Source organism: Vombatus ursinus, unplaced genomic scaffold (assembly GCF_900497805.2).
Source record: "Vombatus ursinus unplaced genomic scaffold, bare-nosed wombat genome assembly UNPS02014799.1, whole genome shotgun sequence".
Lineage (NCBI taxonomy): Eukaryota > Metazoa > Chordata > Mammalia > Diprotodontia > Vombatidae > Vombatus > Vombatus ursinus.
In genome coordinates, this window is record NW_020954577.1 from 54279513 (window position 1) to 54299242 (window position 19730).

A 19730-nucleotide genomic window follows, 5' to 3' on the forward strand; every position below is an offset into this window, starting at 1 on the left:
ATAACCCACACTACAGTCAAACAGGGCACAAATATCCAGACTCCCAAAAATAGCTTCTGTGGATGTAAAATAGAAGAGAGGAGCTGCTTAATCCAACATGTTACAAATGGGGAAATTGAAGCCCGGGTGAAATGGCTCATCTGGTAGTAAGTGTTTGAGGGGGGATTTGAACCCAGGTCCTCGGACTCCAAAATTAGTGCTCTTTTCTTTGTATCAAGGTAAAGCATTCATTCCAGTCAAGCATGCATGCTGTACAAGGCTTACAGTGGTTTTTACTATATCTTGATACAAATGCTTAGGTACCAGGTAAGGAGTTTTTGAGTCTTAAATGGTAGGAAGATTGAACGCTAGCTTAGGTCACCGTGTGATGGTGAAAGCACTAGAGTCATGGGGGACTTATACCCACCAAGGCCACAGCAGAGAAGGAAGAACAGAGGCCACCTGGGCTAGGCCAGGCTATTGGCCAGAGCCAGACAGAGAAAAAAGGAGGGATGGAGAGGGAAAGAGAGACAGAGACACAGAGACAGAGAGAGAGGAAGAAAGAGACAGAGACAGAGAGATAGACAGAGACAGAGAGAGAAGAGAGAGACAGAGACAAAGAGACAGACAAACAGAGAAGAAGGGAGGAAGAGAGACAGAGAGACAGACAGGCTCAGAGAGGGAGAGAGAGACAGAGAGAAAGGGGGGAGGGAGGAGAGACAGACAGATAGACAGAGACACAGACAGAGAAACAGAAAAGTTGGATAAGAGTGACCTAGAGTCAGCTGCCAGTTTCTTGTCGATTACTTCAAAGAAAAAAAACAAATCTTTCTTCTAATTTTTGTATTTCTAAGTGCCAGCTCATAGTAGGTGCTCAATAATAAGTACTTGTTGACTGGCTGTCTGCTTGTGTCCAAAGGACACCTTCTGAATATTAAACATGAAGCCTAGGGGCTTGGGGTCGCTGTCACCATGCAGAGAATATTCTGAGAATTATCTGTTATGACCTTGCTATTACATTCTGGAGGAAACTCTTCCTTAGTAATGACCCCAGGTGGACTGTAGTGAGAGCCTGCTGGGCAGACATCAGAGCCAGGAGAGACAGAGGTTTATACTGCCTTTAGGACAGGTGGGTGGGAAGTATGAGTATTGGGGTGTATGGGCATTCTGGCAGGACTAGTAACTCTGGTATGAGGGCTTGACGAACCCTGTTCTGGGCAGCTTCCCACCTTTGGTGTCTATCTGCTACCCACCTCTTACCTGTAGCTCAAAGAAGCTGCAGTATGCTCAGTGGCCACACCCTGATACATCGTTTCAGCAGATGGGCTATATCAGGTTGAGGGTAACTAAGGGGCTTCAAACTGTCAGCAAGTTGGGGGGGGTGTCTGCCACAGCACGTGAAGACTTCCCCAGTGGAACGGGCAGATGTGAGCAATGTGTTCTAATGGCCATGAAGGCAGGCAGTGGAAGCATGTGCTGTGGAGCACTTAGAGTTTGGTCAGACGTTGAAAATGCTAAGGTCATCCACTGCATCCCAGGCATCCCCAAGTCATCCCCAAAGCAAGATGACTACCAGAAGGCTTAATGACAATGAGCACTTCTCTGAGTGGGAACAGTTTGTTGCTAACTTGGAGGGAAAGCTGAGCCAACACACAATTGGCAGCAGTGAAGCAGAAAGGAGGGGGCAGCTTTCAGAGATCGGGTGGACAGCACCGCATTTGCTCATTTGGGCCAGAACACTCACAAACACCAAGACTGGTTTGATGAAAACAATGGGGAAACTCAGAAGCTGTTAAACAAAACAAAAAATGAGAGCCCCACAGGGTTTACCATCAGGATAGTTCACCCGTCTCTAAGGCAGCATTTAACTCCATCAAAAGTAAAGTGCAAGTGAAGCTTAGAGAGATGCAGGATTCTTGGCTCAGTAAGAAGGCAGATGAAATTTGGTTTTACAGTCATAGTAACAATGCAAAGCACTTTTACGATGCCTTGAAGGCTACTTATGGGCCAAAGACCTATGATGCACCTCAAGTTCTCGGCACTGATGGAGCCATATTGATTAGTGATAAGGACATGATCCTGGAGAGATGGGCTGAACACTTCCATGGCATTCTCAACAGACCATCATCAACCAATGCTGAAGCCACTGACCACATACCTCAGGTAGAAGTCAGTCCACCTCTAGCCAAGCTTCTGACTGAAGAAGAGGTATTGAATCACATTAGGCGCCTCCCATGTGGCAAAGCACCTGGTGCTGATTCTATTCCAGCTGAGATTTACAAGGTGGGGAAGGGGGTACACTGCTTATAAAAAAACTGACAGAAATTTTTCAAGTTATATGGCAGGAAGAAGTTATCCCCCAGGAGTTCAATTGTCCATCTCTATGAAGGTAAAGGAAATAGATCGTCCTGTGACAATCACAGAAGCAGACCAGGGTCTGTACACAATGTTTGTTGATGTGACTAAGGATTTGATACTGTCAGTCATGAGGGCTTATGGATAATTAAGTCAAAATTTGGTTGCCAGGAGAACTTCATCAGTATTGTATGTCAATACTTGTCTGGGTTCTGATAATGGACAATGCTCTTGCGCTTTCCCAGTCAGCAATGGAGTGAACAGGGCTGTGTGCTTGCTCCAATTCTTTTTAGCATGATGTTTTCAATGATGTTGTTGGATGCCTTCGATGGGGACAAAACTAGCATCAAGGTCAACATGTGCAATGTTAGAAGCCTTGCTACTTATCCATTTCAATATTCCAACACTGCACTGATGGCAAATTATTTAACTTGAAAAGGCTACAAGCCAAGACAAAAATGGAGGGAGAGTTGGTGTATGACTTTTTGTTTGCCAATTATTGTGCACTCAATGTAGCCTCTAAGGCTGAGATTCTCTGCCACTTATGCTAATTTTGGTCTAACAATTAACACCAAAAAAACAGAGGTTCTCCACCAGCCAGCATCACACCATCCATACATGGAACCATCAGTTACAGCAAATGGAGAAGTTTGGAACGCTGTGGATGAGTTCACTTACCTTGGCAGTGTACTTTCCAGAGATATACACATTGATAATGATGTTGACACACACATTGCCAGAGCTAGCTCAGTGTTTGAGAGGCTCTGGAGGAAAGTGGGGTAAAGAAGAAGTATCACATTGACTACCAAACTGAAGGTCTCCAGAGCTATTGTGACGACCTCATTGTTGTGTGCCTGGAAAACCTGGACAGTCTACCAGCACCATGCCAGGAAACGGAATCACTTCCATTGGAATTGTCTTGGGAAGGTTCTGAAGATACCTGGCAAAATAAAGTACCAGACACTGAGGTTCTTTATTCAGCTGAACCGCCAAGCATTCAAACTGCAGAGAGTGCAACTCCAATGGGCTGGCCATGTGGTTTGAATGCCAAACATAGGTTTGCCTAAAAGACTATTTTATGGAGAACTCACAAGGCAAGTGCTCACATGCGCGATACAAGGACACTCTCAAGGTCTCACTGAAAAACTTTGTGATCAATTGTGATTCGTGGGAGACACTAGCACAGGACTGTCCAGCATGGTGTGTCCACATCAAAGAAGGCACTGTGCTCTATGAGCAAAGCAGAATTGCAGTAGCTCAAAAGAAATGTGAGATGGGTGAATTTAGAGACATCTCTACTCCAAATGTTCATCTGGACTATTTCTGCCCTACCTATGGTAGCGCCTTCTGACCTTGCATTGGTCTGATCAGCCACAGTTGGACACACTGTACCTCGACTCTGACATAGTGGCGCCATTTTGTTTCTTTTCAAGTATGAAAGACAACAACAAACCATGGGTAGTTAGAGGCTGGTAGTTAGGCAGGCATACCTAAGCCATGACTACAATTTTTTCAGATTTAATCTGTCAATCACCAAGCATTTATTAAGATTTACTAAGATTAAGACACTATTCTAAGTGCTGAGAGTCACCTACCTGGGCTTTTAGGTCTGAGCTCAATCCCTCCTCACCGGGGAAGCCTATCAGGAGGCTGAACTCAAGTCGTGCTTCTTACAAGACCTTTATCGACCCTCAGCTGGTAGCGCCCTCTCCTTTTAACTTGTAATTTCAAGCATATTTGTATGTAAACATGTTTCCTCTACCTGTCCTCCTTCAGAATGTAAGCTCCTGAGGACAGGCACCGATTCCTTTTCGTCTATATATCCCTAGTACCTAGCACAGTGCCTGGTACATAGTAGATAATCAAGAAACAGTTATTGATTGATTGTTTGGTGACAGCACACAGAGTGCCCTCAGTGGTGGTACACACTCCAGCTATAATCCTGTCCTGTTCCTTTGCTCCCTCTTAAGGGTGAGGTGAAGAACCGTCTTCCTAATTCAGTTATATGTGATCATGATCTCGTGCTCTTGGGGGTGCAATTCTAAAGGTCAAATGAGATTCAGGAGGTATTCATAGGAAGTCATCCTTCCAATCAGACTACCCTGCCTGGACAATGCCCTGTCTCCCTCAAACTATTTATGTGTGCCCGAGGCTGCAGATGAGGGTTGGAGGGCAACATGGGGTGACTGCACAGTCCACTATTGGAATAGTGAAATGGACAAGTAGGGAGGCTTCTAACATTACACATGGGCACATGTCCACAAATAGCCTGTAATGTAGACATTGCTGAGAGGCCAGGAGGGAGAGGACAGAAACCTGAATCCAGGGACAGAGAGGGAGTCGGTCATATTCCAATTTAATCTAGGGTGTGTCATTTTCAAAACAGGAGAAGGGTATTGTAAGAAGTCAAGAGTTGTGAGAGGGTTTTGGCACCCCAAGGTGCCAGGACTTTGAGACTCCCAAACTAGTACTTCTATCACAGTGTGAGCACCCTCCTTCTTTACTAATACTGGGATCGATACCCTTCAGCTCTGACTGCTCTGAGTGAATGGTCTTCCATATTTTATAGCCATAAACCAGGAGAATACTAGTATTAAAAGGTGGCTTCTTGTGTCAAGAAATAGCTGGTGGTCCTTGAAATCTCTACACAGTTTCCCAGTCCAGCCTGCTTCTGTCCTGCTATTCACTTCTGGTCCCAGTTCATTTGTAGCATTTGTCACCAATTTAGGTACTGTTGTCAGGACAATGGGCATGCATCGTCCATTTGTGTTGTCCTGCGTAAATTGATAAGTAGGTCACTCCCTTTTGTAGAATTATAGATCTCAGTGAGAAACTCCTATTGGTGTTCTGGAACTGGAGGCAATTATGCAATTGGTATATTGTGGAAGGACTCTCCCTTGGCAGGTCCTCAGAGAGCTTCTAGATGTTTGGCCTCAGGAGAACATTTGCCATTCTTCTACTCTGCATGAATGATCACAGAGAGGGTCATCGTTATAGGGGCAACAGCATTCTAACTGCTGATATTCCTGCCATAACATCCAATCACCATAGGTCTATGCCCGTCAGTAATGTATATGAGGACACATTTTTGCAGCTACAGGTGTCAGCCTTCTTCCCATGAATATTGGAGAGTTGATTTCGCCTGCCAGAGAACATACACATGCAATAGTAGCTGGGTAAATTGGTGAACAGAGCCCTTTTTCTCCTTAATATCAGAATCTTTGTGATAGTTTTCCACCTCCCACATGCCTTCCTCCACCTACATCATCATTCAGGTGTAGAGTCCAAGGGGAAATGTAAGGCAACGATACCATTCTTATCTCAAGAGAAGCAACTTTCAAGGCAGTACCTTAGGGTGTACAGGCAAGTTAGTAACAAGGACCATTCCTTAGGATCTTTGCACGTCCTCCCCACTCCCACTCACTTTCACTATTTGGCTTTACCATTGGGAGATTAGTGAATGAATGAATAAGTTTTTATTAAGTGCTTACTCAGTGCTAAACTCTTGTTTTATTGTCTTGAGACTTCCGCTCAAAGAACATGCTTCAATAAGCCTTACAGATTCCTAAGTTTGATGCTATTAAACTGTTTCTTTCTCCCCTGGGTGTGGTCAGTAGTTCATGATAAATTGTTCATTGCATTATGGCATTTGCAATTAAAAGTGGGGCTTTAGTCAGCTAGTACACCTTTATTAAGTGTCTGTCATGTTCCAGGCACTGTGCTACGTGCTAGGGATAGGAAGAAAGGCAAAAAGACAGTCCCTGCCCTCAAAGAGCTCACAGTCTAATCGGGGAAACCACAAGCAAACAAATATGTCCAAGCAAGGTATAGAAAGGGTTGGAGGTGATCAATGCAGGGAAGGCTTCAGAATTAAGAGGTATCTTATTCTGTGCATAAGTCCTTCATCTCTCCATCCTTAAGCAGATCACATTCTTCATCAGTCCTCTGGAATCATGGTTCATCATTCAGATGATCAGAGTTCTTTCAGAATGATCCATTTTTACAATATTGATATTATTGTGTAAATTGTTCCTCCGGCTCTGCTCATTTCACTTTGCATCTGTTTGCACAAGTCTTTCAATGTCTCTTTGAAACTGTCTTCTTTTTTTCATTTCTGACAGTATAATAGTATTCTATTACATTCATGTGCCATAATTGATTTGGCCACTCCCTAAATGATGGGTACCCTCATAGTTTTCAGTTCTTTGACATCATCCAAAAAAGGTACTATGCATAAATAAACATAGACGTACGTATGTATGCATGCATTTTACAAATAGGATCTTTTTTCTTTCTTTGATTTCTTTGGGGGTAGAAGTCTAGCAGTGATATGGGTGTGCAGGTAAAGGCAGGTGTGTGCTGGTCAATGTTTGACAGCTGACAGGCTTTTAAGTTTAATTTGCTTCATTAACATTTTCTCCATCTCACTCTTAAGTTTCAACAATCAAGAAAACAATGAGCTAAGAAGCCCTGATTTGTTGGATTTGCCAATTTCTGAAGTGTAAACTCTCATACTGGAAATGGAAGGATTGGGTCTTAGGAGCTGGTAAGAGCTGGCCGCAGCCCACCCCTGGAAAGGGCATGCATGGTTTGATAACCTTTTGTGCAGAATTCTAAATTGCTTTCCAAACTAGCTGGATCAATTCATAGCTCCACCAGCTTTTTATCAACCTGCTTATTTCCCTGCAGCCCTGCCAATGCTTGGCATTTTATTTTCTTGTTACCTTGTCCAGTCTGAAAGTATGAGACAATACCCTAGAATTGCCTTAATTTACATTTCTCTAGTTATTATTAGTGAGTTGGAATTTTTTTTCATATCACTGTAGATAGCCTGAGTTTCTTTCCTTGGGAACTGCCTGTTTTTATCCCTCAACCATTTCTCATTTGGGGAATGGCTTTTATTTGTATAAATTTGAATCAGTTTCTTATGTATCTTAGAAATGAGACTTTTATCAGAGAAACTTCCTACAAAGATTTTTTTCTCCAATCAACTGTTTTTCTTTTAATCCTAGTTATACTGTATTTGTTTGTCAAACACTTTTTAATTTATGTAAGGAAAATTGTCTATTTATATGCATTTTTCAAAAGCCCAAGCTGCATATATCAGGAGCTGAATGGTTTCATATATAATAAACCTCTTTTTTCCATTCTTCTTTGAATATAGAAATATGTGTCAAGTTCATAATTAAAAAAATCAAGTATTTCTCTTCTTCCCTCCCCTAATAAAAAGAATCTTAGGAAGGAACCCCCAGTAGAATAGGGATTCTGGAGGTCAAGGTGGAATGGATAGATAGAGCAGTATACAGATTATGAAAAGGTAGAGCTCAAGTAGAGAGGAATAAGAGTATGGGGAGAGATCAGAGGAGGAGAGAACTTTCACTTCCTTTTCTCAGTAGACATTGACTAGGATCCCAACGAGAAGGGGAGCAGGAACTGGGAATCTGCCATCCTTAGCATGGGGAACAACCAGTGTATTAGGTCCCAGCTCTCCAGTATCCTAACAATGTACAATCCGTATCAGCCAGACTTTCTCCGGCTCTTAATAGCCCAGGATAGCTCATAATTGTTATGATTATCGTTGAGTCCCAAGGGGATCGATTGACTTCACTCTACATACCCATACTGCAGCCTAATCCAAGATGGTAGGAGGTGAGACACACCCAGAGGATGATGGCTTACAGCTATCCCCACCCCCATTAGAGTCAGCCTGCTACCCTATCTGGCCCCTTGAGCCTGAGACCTAAAATGTGACCGCTGCTCTGGTCCCTGGCGCCCTCCCTGAAGGAATCTTTTACAGGGGATATTCCCTTCAATATTGGTCTCTACTGGCTCTGGGTCTCACTAGCACTGGCCATCACACATTTTCTTCTCTCAGAGGCTCCTGCCCAGACGACTAAGGCTGGTTTAGAATCCCAGTGCCTCTCTCTGGTCGAGTTCCTCTGATAAGCTTTGTATTTTTACTCATCATACTTATGTGTCAGGACACTGTGGGCTGTGCTGTAAACACTGTGTGATAACATCTAGTTCCCGAGATCGAAGTTATCTCTCCTATTTCATCCCCACACTTTCCTGAGATGGGGCAAAAAAAAAACACCTCAAGATATAAGACATCAGTGGGAAATTGGTATTGTGTGTGTCGGAGAACCTGGGGCACTATATTAAACTTCAAAATAAAAAAATGATACCGATGGCAAAATTCACTTACTTCCCCTACAGAGGTCAACAGGTAACAGTGGGGAAATCGAGAAGCTATTTTTCAGGTGATCTGTAAATATTTCATGTGTTTAGAAATGGATGTTGTAACCTAATCATTTTGGTGACTATAAATCCTCAGATAGACTCTGTCCTTTTTCTTATATCCGAGAAGCCACGTGTAAGGAAGAGAATCAGAACCTAGAGGTTACAGAAGTGACACATTTCCCTTGTGTATGTGAAGAAATAAAAAAATCAATGTTTCTTATCCTATGTAAATTTACTATAACCTAAATGGAAACTCTCTCAAAATTAGCATTTTTCCTTCTCGTTTAGTTTTAGATGTCTTTTTCTAGTCCTTGGAGCAACCTAAAAGTCCATGGGATTTGAGATGTAGAGCAAGAAGGGCATCTCAGAGGCCTCCCAGAAAGGTCTCAGTTTCCTCATCTGTAAAAGGGGGATACCAGAGCACCTTCTTAATAGGGTTGTTCTCAGGATCAAAAGAGATGACATGTATAAAATGCTTTGCCAAGCTTAAAGCACTGTGTAAATGCTAGCAATGATGATAACGACGATGACAATTGTGATGATGATGATGATGATGATGGATCACTGTGCCCAGGTCGTTCTCTAAGACTGTAAGCTGCAGGGATGACACCTGTCTTCATTGGTAGAGGAAACTTGGCAGCTTCCTACCTCACTGATGAAATCAAGAATCTGGATGAAATCGTCATGATTAGAGCAGGGATGGTGCTTTTTGTAGATTCAATATTGAATTCAACAGTAGGAGACTGATTAAAAATTGTGAATGATTAACAATATAATCCCACTTTTACGATTAATAATGATAATACATATGGTGATGGAGTTACTTTTTATTGTCATTATTATCAAAACATTTATAGCCCAAATGAAACCAATCACCATTTTATTGAGAAACAGAATTTCTTAACTCTTGGAATGAGGTTCCATCTTTGAGATTCCATGAATTTAAGTTAACTAAAATGTAAAACTTTCCCTTGGTCAACTTTAGGCATAATGAATTTCCATAAAATGCAAAATCTGAAGTTAAGGATTAAGGATTAATTAAATTACGGATTAAGTTGAGGATTCCAAGTATGGGTATAAGGAGCTCAGTCGTCCATTTGAAAATCATCCCAAGACATTCATTTGGAAAGGTCAAGTTATAAAATGGTCTCCTCCTCTGATGGCCTTAGAGCCATGCTCAGCATCTTTGTTTGCCTTAAGACTTTCTACTTTTGGGAAGTGGGTTACAATCCACTGTGTGCTTGTTTTTCAGAGCTGATTTAACACTTGGAGTCAGTTAATCCAGTGGGTTCTCTAGAATACAGCGCAGGAGAGAGAAGATGAGGGTTTGAATGAGAGTGGTGACTGAGCAGAGAGGAAGACATAGATATTGTATGGGGACGACAGGCAGCTGATTGGACATGTGAGCTAGGGAACAAGAAAAAATCCTAAGATTATAGGCTTACAGTTCTGGAGATAGAAGGGGCCTTAGAGATTATCTAGTCCAACCTTCTCCTTTTACAGATGAGATGTGGCCTAGGGAGGTTCCATTGCCCAGGGACACATAGGGAGAAAGTAGCAAAGTCAAGGTTCAAGCTTAGTTCATCTGACTCCCAATCCAGGGCAGTTTTCTCCATGCCACGCTGACTACAAGATCCAAAACCTGGGAGACTGGAGCAATAGGGATATTTGTAGGAGGGAGGGATTATGAGAAAATGTAACGAGTTCCATTTTGAACATGCTCCATTTGAGGAGTCCTCGAGGTGTAGAGGTGAAGATATTTAGTGAGCAATTCATAATGTGGGGTTGGATTTCAGGAGAGATATTAGAAATGGATAAATGGATTTGGGAGTCGTCTGCATAGGGATGATGACTGATCTTAGGGGAGCTGATGAGATCACCAAGGAAGAAACTGTAGAGAGAGCATATAAAAGACCCAGTGCCGGTATAACCTCGGGGGAGGGGAATATCTGCACTTAGTTGACAAAAAGAGGTAAATGCTTCAGCAAAAGAGACTGAGGGAAGGTCAGATATGTGGGAGGGAAACAAAGAGAACAATTTTACTAAAGCAAAGGGAGTGAGGTAGAGTTGAGCCCTGGAAAAAGAGAGTTGGTTTGATCAGTTAAGCAGCAGGGGAAAAGATAGTGAGGTCACTGAGAAGAGCAAAGTCTCTCTGACCTTGCCCTTGACTCAGTGACATTGGCCCAGAGGCTGTGCCCATGCATGGACCTACGTGGTAGATTTTATGTTACATTTTATTCTCCAAAAGGAGAACAAGCCAGGCCCATGGTATTCCCAGAGAGATTCTTAGGGGGCGGGAGAACTTTGCTCACTACCTTGTAACGCATGATCTTGAAGAGTTTTCCATGTAGACTTATGGAACCCTATCACAAAGTGAAATGAAACATACCAAATTATCCCAGTGAGTCAATTTAGATAAACATGCCATATATGCCGAATGCAATTTGTGGGTGCATCTGTGGGCATATCTACCTGATCTAAATGCCCCAGTCTTCCAACAAAGAACTACTGTTTGCAGGTGCTGATACCAACTCTAGGTGGGGGTGAGGGGTGGGGGGTGTTAGTATTGCCAGAGCAGCCTCTGCAGAGAGAGAGAGAGAGAGAGAGAGAGAGAGAGAGAGAGAGAGAGAGAGTGTGTGTGTGTGTGTGTGTGTGTGTGTGTGTGTGTGAAAACAATGGAAGTGAGAGAGCATAAATCTTCGAACTAGATTAAAAAGGTTAGTGTAGGTCAATGATACTGCATTTAGATGAAAGGATTCCCTAAATCAAGCAATTCTGAGTGGCTCTGAAGAGTATTAAATAGTTAGCCAGTCTGAGAACAGGAAAGACGTAGTGACATTTCCCATTCTACAATGACTTTCTCTGGTTGACTTAAGGGGGAAGGAAGGTCTGTCAGAGAGTAGAAGGAAAAAGCAAGTTAGCTCTCTTTGGATTTTCCATGTGAATACTATTTAGAGCGTCATCTATGATGTGATGAATAAGGGATGTCTATTAACTTGGCACAAAATGGGGAAATTAGGTTAGACTTTTGATTGGTACTTAGGGGTAAGAGAGCAAATATAGATGGGTTCAGTCAATGAACCAGTCTACGAGCTTTTATTAAGTTCTACATGCCAGGAACTTGGCATACAAGAACAAACATAAATCAGTCCCTGCCCTCAAGAATTTATATCTTGGGGGTAGAGACAACATGTGCCAATACAGGTGTATACAACATTTATATAAGGTCATTTTTGAGGGAGGATGGTAGCTCCTGGGGGGATCAGAAAAGGTTTTATATAGAAGGAGGCTGTTTAGTGGTGGAGTCAATAGAGGAAGTCAGGATGTTCAACCAGGATTGGGGAACCTGTGGTATTGAGGCCACATATGGCCCTCTAGGTCCTCAAGTGTGGCCCTTTAACTAAATCCGAACTTCACAGAATAAATCCCTTTAATAAAAGGATTTGTTCTGTAAAACTTGGACTCAGTCAGAAGGCCACACCCAAAGACCTAGAAGGCCACATGTGGCCTCTAGACTGTAGGTTACCCACCTCTGCTAGACACTATGTGATCCTGGCAAGTGTTTTCACCTGTCTGGGACTCAGTTTCCTCATATGTAAAATGATGAAATTAATAGAATCTACTTTACAGAGTTGTGAGATTAAATTAAAAAATATACTATAATATATATATTATATCTATCTCTCTCTATATATATCACTGCACAGACACCAAGGTTACATATAAATGCCAGGTATTACTATTTTTTCTTTTCTTTTCTTTATTAGTTAGCTATTACTATTATGGAGGCCCTTGAACTGAGTCTTGAAGGAGCCTGGGGATGCCCAGACACTTTCATGAGTCTATGATATCACCAGTGATGGTAGATTGCACAACCCACCCATCCCTCCCCACCCACTGTGACTTGTGTCGAAATCCTCCCATGAATTTTCCTTAGGGGGCCCAACCAACGTGCTAAGGACTTACTCCAGAGCCCGGGACTTTGATGGAAGCCTTGGCATGCACAACATGGAGAGGCACATGGAGGTGTGGGTGGGCTATAGCACATTAAAAATGAAAAATTGCATCAGAGAAGTGGTTTAAAGGATGTCTTTGGAGAGATGTGTGATCAGATGTCATCTTGTATGAGAGAGTGATTACTGATTGCTCTTGGTTTGCTATTATTGGGGTAGCATGGGACAGTGGAAAGAATCACGGATTTAGAGTCAGGAGGACTGTTTTAATCTTGCTTTCTATCCACGTGACTTTGGATGAATCACTTCGTCTTCCTGGGCCTGCTTTCCTTATCTACAAAGTGAAGGGTTGGACCAGAAAACCTTTAAAGCCTTCTCCCAGTTCTAGATCTAGGGACCTATGACAAGCAGCCTGTACACGAGTTGGGTTTTGTCATCCATATCTGTGGCTTCATTGGAATGAGGGAATTTCCCAGTGAACAAGCTCCCACTGCCAACCATTCTTAGCAATCTCAGAGAGTTGCTTGGACTGCTGGGAGGTCCAGGGACCTGCTCAGGATCAAGCAGCCAGAAGGTGGCAGAGGCAAGACCCGACCTTGGATCTTCCCCACTTCCTGACTGATGCTTTCTCCCCACTGCCAGGCCACCACTCCTATGAATTTGTTGAGATGGGTACTTCTGTATTTTCTTTTAAAAGTAAATCTCTAGGAAAGAATATCCTGAAGCCTCTCACGCATAAGGCTGTAACTGTGTTGAAATGACCTAGCTGAGTTTCTTGGATGATTTATGAAAAATAATGAAATCTTTAATGATGACTAAATGCCAACAGCAGTAGGACCAGCCCTGCAGCATATGGGGCAGAACTGTTCTCTAGCAATGTTTTTATATGAAGCAGAAGAGGAATAAGACAGAAATAATCCAAAGAATGCTTTTTACCACAGTGGGAGAAAACATTTGTTACTCTGATTGCATTTAATATTGCACTTTTCAGGTGCCCACAAAATTCCTTGACAATGCTTTAAACTAGAGGGATTAGATTGTTTTGACTAGATATCATCCTGCCTCTAAAAGGCTGGCAAATCTTTCTGTGGTGGCAAAGAATTGGAAATGGAAGGGATGCCCATCAACTGGGGAATGGCTGAACAAGTTGTATACGATTGTAATGGAATACTACTGTGCTATAAGAAATGACAAGGAAGATAGTTTCAGAAAAACTTGAGAAAACTTACATGAACTGATGCAACGAGCAGAACCAGGAGAACATCGTAAAGCAGAAACAGCAAGATTGTACAATGAACAACCGTGAATGACTTAGCCATTCTCAGCAATACAATGATCCAAGACAATCCCAAAGGACTCATCATGAAAAATTCTATCTGCCTCTAGAGTCTGAATGGATGTCTGATGGGTGTCTGACTCCTGATGGAGTCTGAATACAGACTGAAGCATGCTGTTTTTCCTTTCTGTTTTGTTTTCTTTCATCTTTCCTTTCTTTCCTTCCTTCCTTCTTTCTTTTTCTCTCTTTTTTCCTTCCTTCCTTCCTTCTTTTTTCTTTCTTTTTTCTTTCTTTTTTCTTTCTTTCTTTCTTTCTTTCTTTCTTTCTCTTTCTTTCTCTCTTTCTTTCTCTCTTTCTTTCTCTTTCTTTCTTTCTTTCTTTCTTTCTTTCTTTCTTTCTTTCTTTTTTCTTTCTTTCTTTCTTTCTTTCTTTCTTTCTTTCTTTCTTTCTTTCTTTCTTTCTTTCTTTCTTTCTTTCTTTCTTTCTTCCTTTCTTTCTTTCTTTCTTTCTCTTTTCTTCCACAAAATGACTAACGTATAAATGTTTTCCTTGATTTCACATGCGTAACCTATATTAGACTGCTCACCATATCAGGGAGAGGGAAGGGGAGGAAGAGAATTTGGAACTCAAAATTTAAAAAAAATGTTAAAAATTATTTTTCCATGTACTGGGGAAGAAAATAAAGTATTATTTAAAAAATAAGAGGCTTTCAAACACAATTTTGAGTAGGATGGGTCAGTAGCCAGTTGGGAAGCTGGTTAATCTTAGGTGTGCACAGTCTAGGTGGACCTGCAGAAGGCTTCCAACTTTGTACGCGGGTGCAGGAGTCACTGACAGGGAAAAGTAAGGCCTGGCAATGAGGCGATGACCTGATGCCTATTCTGCTATGGGCCCAAAGGTGTTCTGTATCTCTCCCCAGTCCTGAGGCCTCAGCAACGCCCTTGCTAGAACCCTGCCTCGCTTTTAGGCGCACGTAAGCCCTTTAGGGAGGTTTTGGCTGTAACTACTGTTGTGTTTACTCTCACAGGTGTTAGGTCACCAAGAGAACGTCTGAGCTGCCATCGACATCTACTTCTATGATCCTATCAATTGAATTGAATTGCCTAGATAGATGATTTCTAATTTCTTTAAGCGCTTGGTCTAAGATCCTGTGGTCCTGCTTCTCCCTCTTCTGTGTGTGCTACAGTTTCCAGCACCTCGGCACAATGATGCTGTATCTAGAGGAAGGGACTGTGTTCTGAAATGAATTCAGAATGGTTCTTGAGAGTACTGTACAGTCCTCAACCGTTCTGGGTCCAGGAAAGATGCCACGAGTTCAGGAAGTTCTACCACAGAGCAGAAAGGGAAAAAGTAGTTTTCTTTTCTTTGGACTTTCTGTTGGAAGACTACTCAGGGCATTATCTGTGTGATGGGAGCTTAGGGCATGCTCTGATCACCTATCATGGAGGCATCCATAGGTGAAATGCTGGGGACTGACTTCTGGGAGACATACATGCTAGAGTATGTATGGACATCCTTCATTGACCTCTTATGTAGTTAGGAGCAGCCTGTTTCCTGGAACTGGTTGTGTCCTTAAAACTACCTGACTGGGACAGGCTCTATCTCTTTTCCAGTGCTGTCCAGAGGTGAAAGTCTCGGTTAACTTACATGTTCACCCAGTAAGTGGGAAAGGGAAGCTCTCTGAAGCCAGGGTCCTGGGCTATTGGTCCAAGAGGGGCCTTGGACTTGGCAAGTGGTGGGAAAATAGTGCATATTATATTGGCTTCCCTCACTCCTAAGATGCCTGCAGTCTCTCCACATGCCACAAGTACCCAAAGCTTCTTTTTCAGAAAAATGTTTTCAATGTCATTGGATGGCAAATATCCAGAAATCAGAATACGTCGAATAGCCCACTATTATTCCCCAATAGCATACATTCCAAGAAAAATTGAAAATGCTTCTGTTTTTGCAACAGTAGGCATTAAAGAAAAACGTCTAGTGACTAAAATTTGTATCATAGATTGGAACTCTGATCAGTGCATTTTGTGTGAAAAAGACCCTTCATGGAAGGTCCAGATAATGATATTTATTTTCTTGAAAGAGATAATTCTAAAGATAATTTGGGCTGTTTTATACACTAAATTTTAAATTGTTATTTTAAAATATTATTTATTGCACAAATAAACCAGGGAATGGAATATTGATTCTCTTTACATTTCGTAATGCCCTGTTTTTTGAAACCTCAGGTACAATAATTCTATTTTTCTTGAAACTGAAATGATCATTTACATATAAATACTTTAAAATTATATAAATACTTTAAAATGATAATTGAAACAGGTGAAATCAAGTGGACCTTCCATTTCAATTGTTGATACAAAGTTATAACAATGTCCATATTTTTAAAATGTATTTTTTAATGCACCATTGTTTACAATACTTTAAACAAAGAAATAGGAAAAGTATTAAATTTGAATATTCCAGTCTATACACAAATTATTTAGGTTTTTATATAATTGAAGATACTAATCTATACAATAGGTTGAGGAGGGGTCACATATGTACAGTGATGGCAACCATCAATCAACCTTTGTCTTAGATGGGAAAATTTTTAAATTTAAGGTTATTGCATTCATAACAATAATAATCACAAAAGAGTTTTAAAACAAATTTAAATAAGTGGTGTCTTATTTTGTGAATTATCCCTCAGCATTTTTAAGTAGCCAATGGCAGACAAATTAGAAACTCTAAGAAGCCAATTTTATTGCTGTTCGGTTGTGTCCAAGACCCCATTTGGAGTTTTCTTGGCAAAGATACTGGAGCACTTTGCCATTTCCTTCTCCAGCTCATTTTGTAGATGAGGAAACTGAGGCAAACAGGGTTAAATGAAACTTGCCCAGGGTTACACAGATAGTGTCTGAGGCCAGATTTGAACTCAGGTCTTCCTGACTCCAAGCCCAGTTCTCCATCCATTGCACCACCTCTCTGCCCCCCTAAGAAGCACATACAGGGCATCAAAAGCAGTTTACTACTAAGAACATAGGAAGTGTGCTTTTGCTATCAATATTTAAAGGTTAATATTCTCAAATTGTTGTGTAACTTATATTCATGCCATCAACCTGAAATAAACATGAGATGACAAAGGAAAATCCTCAGACTTACTATTCTATCCATTAATTTAATATTAATAATCATTAATAACATTAATAAGCTATTAATTTAGGTCAGAAAAATAGAATATTACCACCTACGTCATCCATGCTACACATTTGTGATTGCGACTGAGTGCTGGCCAAGTATACGAGATTGTTCAGCGTTTCTCTTAGAAAGTCCCATCTTGTAACAGCACAGAAGAGCCTTGCTTTCACGTCATTGTTACCCGTGTCAGTGTGCATTTATGTTATCGTTAAATTTATTGTCCTTCACAATGTATTCAGTCAATAGTATACATTGTACTTTCAAGTGACTTGTGACAGTTAACAATGAAATAGAAATCTAAGAGAGCTTATGCAATTCAGTGGAAATGCTCTGGGCAAATGAGGGCTGTTTTCTGGGATTCTTCATTATATGGGGATCCAAGGTTATTGGAATCCAGAGCCAGCCTGTTTCATCCCAGATGACTAGGTGTATTCAGATGCTCCTGTATCCTATACAGTATATCCAAAGAACTCACACGAGGCAAGAGCTCACATGCAGGTCAGAAGAAGTGATACAAGGACGCTCTCAAGGTCTCTCTGAAGAGCTTTGGGATTGTGAGACATGGGAGAAGCTGGCCCAGGACCACCCAGCATGGCGTGCCTTCATCAGAAAAGGTGCTATGAGCAAAGCAGAATTGAAGTAGTTCAGAAGAAACGTGAGATGCACAAATTTCGAGCCATCTCCACTCCAAATGTTCATATGTACTATTTGTGTCCAGCCCGTGCAGAGCCTTCTGAGCTCGCGTTGGTCTGAGCAGCCACAACTGGACATACTGTACCTTGACTCAGACGTAGTGATGTCATTTTGGTCCTCTGAGAATGAAGGACAATAACCAACCAGTAATATATCCCATACAAGTAAGGTAACGTTTATTTAGTTTCGCAGGTCATTCATAATTATTTTGCCTATTTAGTTTTTTCTTAATAATCTTTTGTGCCAGTGATGAACAGGGTCCTTCAAAGTGGGAGACCCTGAGGGTGGGGTGGGGTAGGGGATCCCCCGTGCTGGGGTCTAAAGGTGATACTGCCTGTCGACAAGCTCTGCCCACGGATCAGAGTCTTTTCCTTAGCTTCTCCTTAGGGCTGGAGAATCTATGATCCTTCTATGTGTTAGGATACATGTGAAACCTGAGAGTCATGGAAGTTTGTCTCTTTTCCAGATTACAAGTCTGTTTTGAGTCTGTGGGCCCTTGCCCTGTTAATACTGGAAGGCCATAAGCTCAAATGAGTCACATGTGACGTTTCCTGAGACCTGAGTATCTTGCAAGAACCAGGTGGGAAGGAGGCAAGTAAGGAAGCTGCTCTCCCACTTACAAACAGCTAGCAGGTTACCTGGTATCAGCTGTAATTAGGACAGTGGGAAGGAAGGACGGTTAAGCAGGCAGGATCCTGATCAGCTCCTCAATCTTCCAGACCTTTGATTAGGGGGGCTCAAGGAGGGTCAGAAGTATTGTCTATGTGCGTACCATCATAGCCTAACAGATTTAGGACTAGAAGGGATCTTCAAGCCCATTAAATTCAATCAAGGAAACTGAGGCCCAGAGAAATGGCTTGACTAAGGTCACATGGGCAAAAAGCAGCAGAGCCAGGATTTGAAACCAGGGCCTAGGACTTCAAATCCAGTACTCTTTCTGAAGTACCCATACTATAATTTCTCCAAGGGATTTAGTTAAAATAAAAAGAATATACACACACATTCTATATATAGGATCAATCCTCAAGCATATATCATATCAAGCAGCTAGGTAGATAAAGTACTGGACCTGGAGACAGGAAGACCCTGATTCAAATCCTGTTTCAGATACTAGCTGTGTGACCCTGGATAAGTCACTTGAACTCTACTTGTCTCAGCTTCTACATCTTTAAAGTAGCTCCCACTTCCCAGGGTTGTTGAGAGGAACAAAATGTAAAGTGCCTTGCCAACCTTAAAATCCTATATACATGCCATTTATTATTATTGCTAGCTATTACCAGGCAGGGAGCTAAATTCTGGGAATATAAAGGAAAAAAATGAAAATGGTCCTGCTTTCAGAGAGCTTACATTCAATAGGAGGAAATAACATGTACAAATGTAGGTGGAAGGTAACGTTAGGAGGTGACTGCTAGCCTCTGGGGTGACCGGATGCCACGCTTTGCCTGACAGGTCAAAGTCTCATTATATCCTCACATGCCTGTTTTTATAGTCAGCTCTCAATACCCAAACCTTTAAAAGGGAAGAACCATCTCAGTCTTGCTTATTCTCCGACGTTTCCAATATTTATTTTGTTCTTGACATTTATTTTCATTCATGAAATGTTATGACTTGAAGAAATGAAGTGGGTTTTCTCTCCCCTTTTCTCTTATTGCCCTCCACCCCCACTCTGTACTTTGCTAACATTATCAAGCTTTGATTTCATCTGAGCCTCCAAGATAGTAAGCTCACAGGCAATATTTGCTCATGAGAGTCTCACCTAGGGGCTGGAGAAAGGCTCCTTCATGATAAATGTGTGCGAGCTCTATTCATGCAGCATAAGCACATGCCCCTCAGGAGTCTTTTCTCCCTTTGTCTTACAGGACATTCCAGGATGTCTTATCATCAACTCCAAGTAAATCTGGTAAAGACCGAGGTTATCTCCTGCCTCAACCCTAACCCATCTCAGCTGGTAATATGGCAGCACCACCAACCTCCCAAGGGGAAGCCCTAGGGCAAATGGCAACTTGGCAGGGTCCTCTCTCTGACACACCTGGGCTGTTGCTAAATCCACCTCAGGA